The 7,391-nt window shown below is 41.0% G+C and overlaps 2 protein-coding genes across 2 annotated transcripts in view; one reads left to right on the top strand and one right to left on the bottom strand.

Annotated features, from left to right (window-relative positions):
- The window catches only part of CDYL (chromodomain Y like), a 172,618-nt gene that overhangs the window by 124,857 nt on the left and 40,370 nt on the right, over nt 1–7,391 (bottom strand). The window lies entirely within an intron of this gene.
- Nucleotides 5,795–7,391, top strand: part of LOC121928148 — a 448,580-nt gene continuing 446,983 nt past the window's right edge. Inside the window, exon 1 of the mRNA XM_042462479.1 lies at nt 5,795–5,870. The gene's annotated coding sequence lies outside the window, so the exon portion shown is untranslated. The remainder of the gene's footprint in view (nt 5,871–7,391) is intronic.

Genomic DNA, 7,391 nt, shown 5'->3' with positions numbered 1-7,391 from the left:
ATTTATGTATATTATAAATTGTTTAGTACACACATACCTTCTCCGAGGAGATCTACTCCTTCTTCTTGGAGACCGACTACGACGTAGAGGTGAGCGAGACCTTCGTCGAATGGGAGATCTGGATCTTCTTCTGGATGGGGACCATCTAGGTGGACTTGCATCTTTTGATCGCTCACGTCTAGAAAGGATATCATCTCTAGTTCTTGTTCTTGAAAGTGAGAGAAGAAACAGTGTAAAACTGGAAGCTTATAGAAAACAGTAAACATTTCTTCTAATATGAGTCTGAAACCTAGGCTGCACAAAAGCTGAGACAGATTTCCTCTTGTGACAGGACAAGCCCCATAGTACTGGTTTCAACAGGTGAAATGCCTTACTCAGCAAAGACCTTCCGAGAAGAAAGCTGGCAAGGGTGAAAAAGTGAGCAGAACGAAGGATAAAACCCAAAGTTCTCTCTTTGCTCTATTGCTCTATTAGTGCCTGCTGAAAAATCAAATCTGCCCCTAGGTAAGATTGTGGTCTAAAAGCCCAACAAGAGTAGATTCACTGAATCTATAGAAACACTGTAATCAATACTTATCTAAGTTCTGTCAATTCAGTGAGTCTACTCTAATTAGGTCTAACTACTCTATGCATAATAAATATATAAATAATCAAATAATCTGCCCTGTCTGTCAGCAAAGCAAGTTTCAATATCTGTACTTAATCCTCATCTTATTTGTTTTAATTGCCAACAGTAAACTTTCAAATACAGTGGAGCCTTGCCTTATGTGGGGATCTGTTCCGGACACCTCCCCTCTTGTAAGGCAAATATCACATAAGCTCAAACCCCATTCAATAGAATGGGGCTCGTGTTTGCGGTGGTGCGGCACATGCGCCATTCAATACATTGCAGTGCTGCTTCAGCATAAACCAGAAGCTGTGTATGGCATGCCTGCATATGGAGTGGGTGCGCTGTATGTTTTCCTAAACTTCAGTCTGCCTTTATACCTAGTGTTAGGTATAAATAGGAGCCCCCAAATTAAACCTCTTTCAAAAAAAGCTGTTCTGCCTTAAGGCGTTTTTCATTTTTCCAAGCAGCAGCAGTGTCTATTCACAAGCTCAAAGAAGAATGTGTCATAAGTACTACAGTCATTAATTTGCAAGAAGTAAAAAAATACCAGATATAATAAATACCATTAGGGAGACAATTTGAAAATGGTAATGGCAGATTACTGTTTATTACGTTTTAATGCCACACCCCCAGTGCCACACCCCCAGTGATCAAAAGCTGCTTTGTTTGGCCTGTGTGTTTCATACCATAGTTACATACATCCAATGAAATCAATGGGACATCGTAGGCAAGATGAACTTAAGTCTCAGTGATTTCACTAAACTTCCAAGCATAACTAAGTATGGATCAAATTCAATATTCTTGGCTTTGCTGAGTGCATATGGAATTCTTGCTAATAAAGTATTGGAATAAGAAAGAACCTGTAACTTCACCTAAACATTTCTTCTAAATATACTTCTCTGAGTTGTAACCCAACAATCTAATCATAGCTATATTGCATCCAAATAAATTCTAATCAAACTGAGATGGAAAGTAATAGATTTCTAATTAAGATAAACTGATGTAGGGCTGGTACAGATCAGCACTAAAAGCCGCCTTCTGGGTGGTTCTGGGCTGCTTCGGGATGTGGTGCGCACATCCTGCACACCCTGAAGGCGCCCAAGCAGCTGGATGTCAGCTGGCTTCTTGACGTCTTGGGGGTGTGGAGATTACACACCACAAGCCCACAACAGGAATCCAGTGTGGGACCATGGAAGAGCCACTAAAGGTGTGCATCTGCTACAGCCCCAAACTGTCTTCTGGTGGGGTGGCTTCACATTGCCCCATCCACGCCGTCTATTCCAGCCCATAATCTCATTAAAATGATTCTTAAAAACAAAGCTTTGATTACAAAAACAATAAAATGATGATCAACTACAGCATCTTAAGTTCGCTGTTGTGGTGTCTTCAAGTTGCTTCCTACTTATGGAGACCCAAAGGTGAACCTATCAGGGGGGTAGATTTGTTCAGAGGTTTTCTGTTGCTTTCCTCTGAGGCAGAGAGTATGGGACTTGCCCAAGGTCACCCAGTGGGTTTTATGGCTGTATAGCTGAGAGAAGAACTCCATTACAAAATTATTTTTATTGTTTAACAGCAGAAGCACTGTTCAGGTATTTAATTTTTGCATGAGAAAAATATGAAAAAAATCAGGAAACAGAATCACATTCTCTCTTCTGAAAATGGCACAATCTTGAGGTTAACTAGTATTCTATTAAGAATTCTGTTCTATTAAGAACTGCCAAAGTGGGACAGAACGTTGGTCACATAATGGGCTTGAAAAATTAACTAGAACACAGGCCCAAAACACACTTCAGAAATAATCCAGTTTGAGACTGCTTTAACTGCTCTGGCTCAATGCTAGGGAATTCTGGGAACTGTAACTTTGTGAGACATTTAGCCTTCTGTCAGAGAGCTCTGGTGCCACAATAAACTACATTTCCCAGGATTCCCTACTACCGAGCCAGGGCAGTTAAAGTGCTCTCAAACTAGATTATTTCTTCAGTGTTTTGGCCCCCAGTTATGTTTCTATGAACTAGTTTATATAGATAGAGCAACTGCTAAATTGAGAAACATGATTGAAATTGGAGTTTTATTCATATAGCGATTTCTAGTGAAAAATTTAATGAACCTAGCTGCAGTTCTTTCTTTATATACACTAAATTCTTTGAAATCCAGACCTTTTTCCAGAAATAGAAGTGCTCTACCATGAAAGGAACATTCCTTATTCAATTGAGATAGTACTCCAAGAAAAAGGGGGGTGAGGGAGATGACATGTTGATTTCCCCTACTGTTTCCAGTATAACATCGTACAATGTCCTGGATCTTTCTACACCTCTCCAAAACAGTTATGAGGGTGTAGGGACTACAGGGGAAATCGAACCTATTGCTTTATTTGCTAAAATTACCTGGGAGAAGAAAACCGCCTCCTTTCAGGTTCTCTTCTTTTTCGCTCCACTGATCTGCTCTTTGCTCTCCTACTGGGAGATCGGTTTCGGGACGGAGATTTACTTTGCTTAGATCTGCGATCATTAAGGAGAGGTGATCTGCTGCGTCTTGGTTTATCTCGTGGCTTTGGAGACAAACTTCTTCCTTTTGGGCTGCGACCAGGTCTCCTACTAGGAGACCTGTTTTCTTTCCCTGATGATGCATCTTTAGAAGGAGATTTAATGGGCTTCTTTTCTTTTTCAGTCTCTGATCTTCTGGATTTTCGATCTTTAGACCTCGATCGCCTGTCTTTGGATTTGCTCCTTTGTTCTACTGGGGATTTGGATTTTTTGCCACGATCTCTGCTTTTGCTTTCATTAACAACGGGAGATTTTTTACGATCTCTTAACTTAATCTTTTCTTCTGCTTTACTCCTATCTTCTGGGGGAGACTTGGACTTCCTATTTTTCTCTTGAGAGCGCCTTTTAAGGGTTGGAGATTTTGACTTTCCGATCTGGTCTTGAGACTTGGTCCTTTTAGAGGGACTTTTTGATTTTCTCCTCTCTTTTGATTTGCTTCTAGCTGGTTTTTCTTTTATATGATCAGCACCAGCTTTGCTTTTCTTTTTATCAGATCTGTGTCGAGTCCGTTCTTTTGATCTGCTCTTACTCCGCTTCTTTGAACTAGTTTTATTGTCCATGATCTCTAGCTTCCCCTTAACAGCTGATGATTTAGTTGATGATCTAGTCCCGTTCCTCACCTTATCATTGATCTCTCCCTCTTCTTCGGAGCCTGACTCGTAACCCTGCAAAATTAATCCCATGCCAGACTGGACTTTTCCTTCCATTAGCTCATTTTCAAGTTCAGCTTTCAGTAACGCTCTTTGCTTTTCTAAATCTTCTAGGGGAGCTAAGAAATCAATTTTAGTTCTTTTTGCCGGTCCATCTTCCTTATCAGAGGCGTCAGCAACTTCCTTCCGCTTATGCTTCTTGTGCTTGTGCCTATGTTTATGCTTTTTGTCCTTATCCTCTTCTGAAGAATGTTTGTGTTTCTTATGCTTGCCTCTATGTTTGTGTTTCTTCTTTTTATGTCGGTTGTGCTTGGCCTGAGGTTGGTCTCCCTCTGAAATGTCTCCATTTTCTTCATTTGCGCTCCTCTCTGAAATGTCGGCATCTTCCATTCTGTAAACACATTCAAACTAATATATTGGGATCAAATAAAATATTACAATGTCTAAACTCAAACAGTCGTCATTGTTTCAGTAAAAAGATTAGAAAACAGTAGTAATAACAAGACTTAAAACACAAATAATTGATTTACAAATCTAGGAGTGTTCTTTGAAGTCATTTGGTTTAAGTCAAGATTAAAACCATGGTTCAAGTCAAGGTTCAAACCATGCTTTAAGCTAGTGTTTCCCAAGTTCTGGTCCTCCGGGTGTTTTGGGACGTCAGCTCCCAGGAGCCTCATCCGTCTTGGCCAACAGTCTGGGATCCTGGGAGCCAAAGTCCAAAAGACCTAGAAGGGCACAGTTTGGGACTGACTGGTTTAAGCCAAGATTTAAGCCATGGTGTAAATGAAGAGTTTAAAAATGTGATTTAAACCAAGATTTTTAAGCCATGGTTTAAATCAAGATTCTTAAACAATGGCTTAAACCAAAATTCTTAAGGTAAGGTTTAAACCAAGGTTTTTAAACCATGGTTTAAACCAAAAAATTTTAAGACATGGTTTAAACCAAGATTTTAAAACCATGGTTTGATTCAAGATTTAAACCATGGCTCAGTCCAACCAATTTTTTTAAACCACAGCTTGATCCAAGCAAGACTGTTAAATCTTGGCTTCATCCAACCAAGATCCTTAAACTGTGGGTTGATTCAACCAACACCTTTAAATCCATGGCTCCATCCAATCAAGATTGCTAAACCATAGTTTGATCCAACCAAGATTTCTGAAGTACAGCTTGATCCAACCAGGTTTTTAAACTATGGCTGCATCCAACCACAAGAAACCTCGTCTTCTTGATCCAACCAGGTTTTTAAACCATGGTTTGATCCAACCAAGAGCTTTAAACTATGGCTTTATGCAACCAAGAGTTGAACTGTGCCATCTGCCTTCGTGTAGCCGAAGGGAGACAAAGGCCGGCCAGCTCCATCAGGCCTGGCGCCCTCCCTCCAGTCCATCTGCCTTGGTCCAGGCCTCAGAGGGAGGGAAGGACTGCTGGACCTGATCCCTTCCCATTTGGAGGGGCAAGGCCTTGTGGAGCGCGATCGGAGCGGCCTCGTCCCCGCCTTGAAGCCGAGGAGGCCCCAGGCCGAACGGAGGCCGCCTCTAGGCCGTTATAAGGGTTCTCTGGCGCCGCTTCTTCCCTCTTCCGCCTCCTCTGCCCTTCCCTCTGGCCGAAGAGCGGGGGACGCGGACATCCTTACCCGCGGGTCCGCAGCCCCAGCTCCACCACCGCCGCCATTTTGTTTAGCTTCCCAACTCCTTCTCCGACAGCACTGGGGAGAGATCGGCGCAGTGCGCATGCGCGCGGAGAAAGCAACACTCCAGGCGTCGGAAAGGAAAAGAGCAGAAAGTCGATAGCCGGAAATGAGGGAAATTATATTCTCGCGAGAATGGAAACGAGAAGAGAAATGCGTTCCGCGCACGCTCACATTCGACCGGGAGCCAGTAGTATGACTCATTCGCCCCACTTCCGCATTTCTCTTCTCGCTTCCATTCTCGCGAGAATATAATTTCCCTCATTGGTTGGGATCAAGAACGAAAGAGGGACACGGTCACCATAGAGGAGAGGTGGCAGAGCGGCTCCACAGCCTCTCATCATTAGATGCATGTCGCGGAGTGCAAATGAGAACCGGAAGTGAGTGGTTGAAATAGCACCTCTTTCTCTCTTTAATTCGCTGTTTCTGAGTGCCTCCTTTTTGAGCGCGAGGGAAAAAATGGAACGCTCTGCTTACAAGGGAGCGTCTGCAAAGAGACAGACAGAGCGCAGGCGCAGAGGAGGAATCAATCTGCCTCTGCAGCAAAAACACAAAAGGGATCTTGGCTGATGAATGAGCTTCACCTTTCTGTAATTGCATGCAAAAAGTCTAATAACACTGGTTTTGTTATTAATTACTAATATAATTGATATTATATTAGTATTTAATATACATAAATAAAATAAACATTATATATATATAATATAAATATATAAAATCAATGTAATATAATTAATATTACTAATTATTATTATTATCTTTTATTCATAAAGCGCTGTAAATTTACACAGCGCTGTGCATACAATCTTTGTAAATTAGACGGTTCCCTGCCCTTAATTACTAATATAATTAATATTACCAATTAATAATTACTAATAATACTGGTTTTGTATTATTAAGTACGAATATAATTAATATTATAGTAGTATATAATATAAATATTACATATATAATTAATGTAATATAATTAATAGTACTATTTAATTATTACTAATAATACTGGTTTTCTAATATTTACTAATATAATTAATATTACTAACCAATAACGACTAATAATACTGGTCCTTATGATTAATTACTAATGTAATGATTTTTCTTCCATGTGTTGGTTCCTTTGGTGCCAGTTGGGTACCATTACAGTCTAATCCCAAACTTTGGCCGTCTTCCGGATGTCTGGGACTTGGGCTCCCAGAATTCCCAAACGTTGGCCAAGGTGGCTGAGGCTTCTGGCAGTTAAAGGCCCAAAACATCCAGAGGGCCAAAGTTTGGGACCCACTAGTCTTAACCTTTACTGCAGAAATGATGCAGTTTGAGACTGCTTTAATTGCCATGACTCTGTGCTATGGACTTCTGGAAGTTGTACTTTTGTGAGATGTTTAGCTTTTCCTGTCAGAGGGCTTTGGTGCTGCAAAAAACTACAGATCCCAGAGTTCCATAGCATGGAGCCATGGTGGTTAAAGCATTGTATTTTTGTCCTCATGTAACTTTTACAACCAGAACCAGGTGATTGCCCCCTTATTGAGCTGTAAACTGGGCCATTCTGAAATGTTTTATATCAAAATAATGTTGCAAGACAAATACACAAACATTATTGTGTCTGTTGCAATTCTTTAGCTGTTAAAATTAGAGAGAACAGAGGATCAAAAAGGGGTCTGGCCAATGGCAGTAGATCTATAACTATGGTTCACAACACACTACAGAAATAATCCAGTTTGAGACCACTTTATCTGCCCTGGCTCAGTGCTAGGGAATCTTGGGAATTGTAGTTTATTGTGGCACCAGAGCTCTCTGACAGAGAGGACTCAATGGCCTGTTACAGACAGCCAAAATAAAGCTGCTTCGAGTCACAGTGGAGGTATGGTGTTTCAATGATGCATGTGTCCTAAGAGTCCAGAAGCCAC

This window comes from Sceloporus undulatus, chromosome 4 (assembly GCF_019175285.1).
Source record: "Sceloporus undulatus isolate JIND9_A2432 ecotype Alabama chromosome 4, SceUnd_v1.1, whole genome shotgun sequence".
In the NCBI taxonomy this organism is placed as follows: Eukaryota; Metazoa; Chordata; class Lepidosauria; order Squamata; family Phrynosomatidae; genus Sceloporus; species Sceloporus undulatus.
This window is presented reverse-complemented; position numbering and strand designations above follow the sequence as displayed.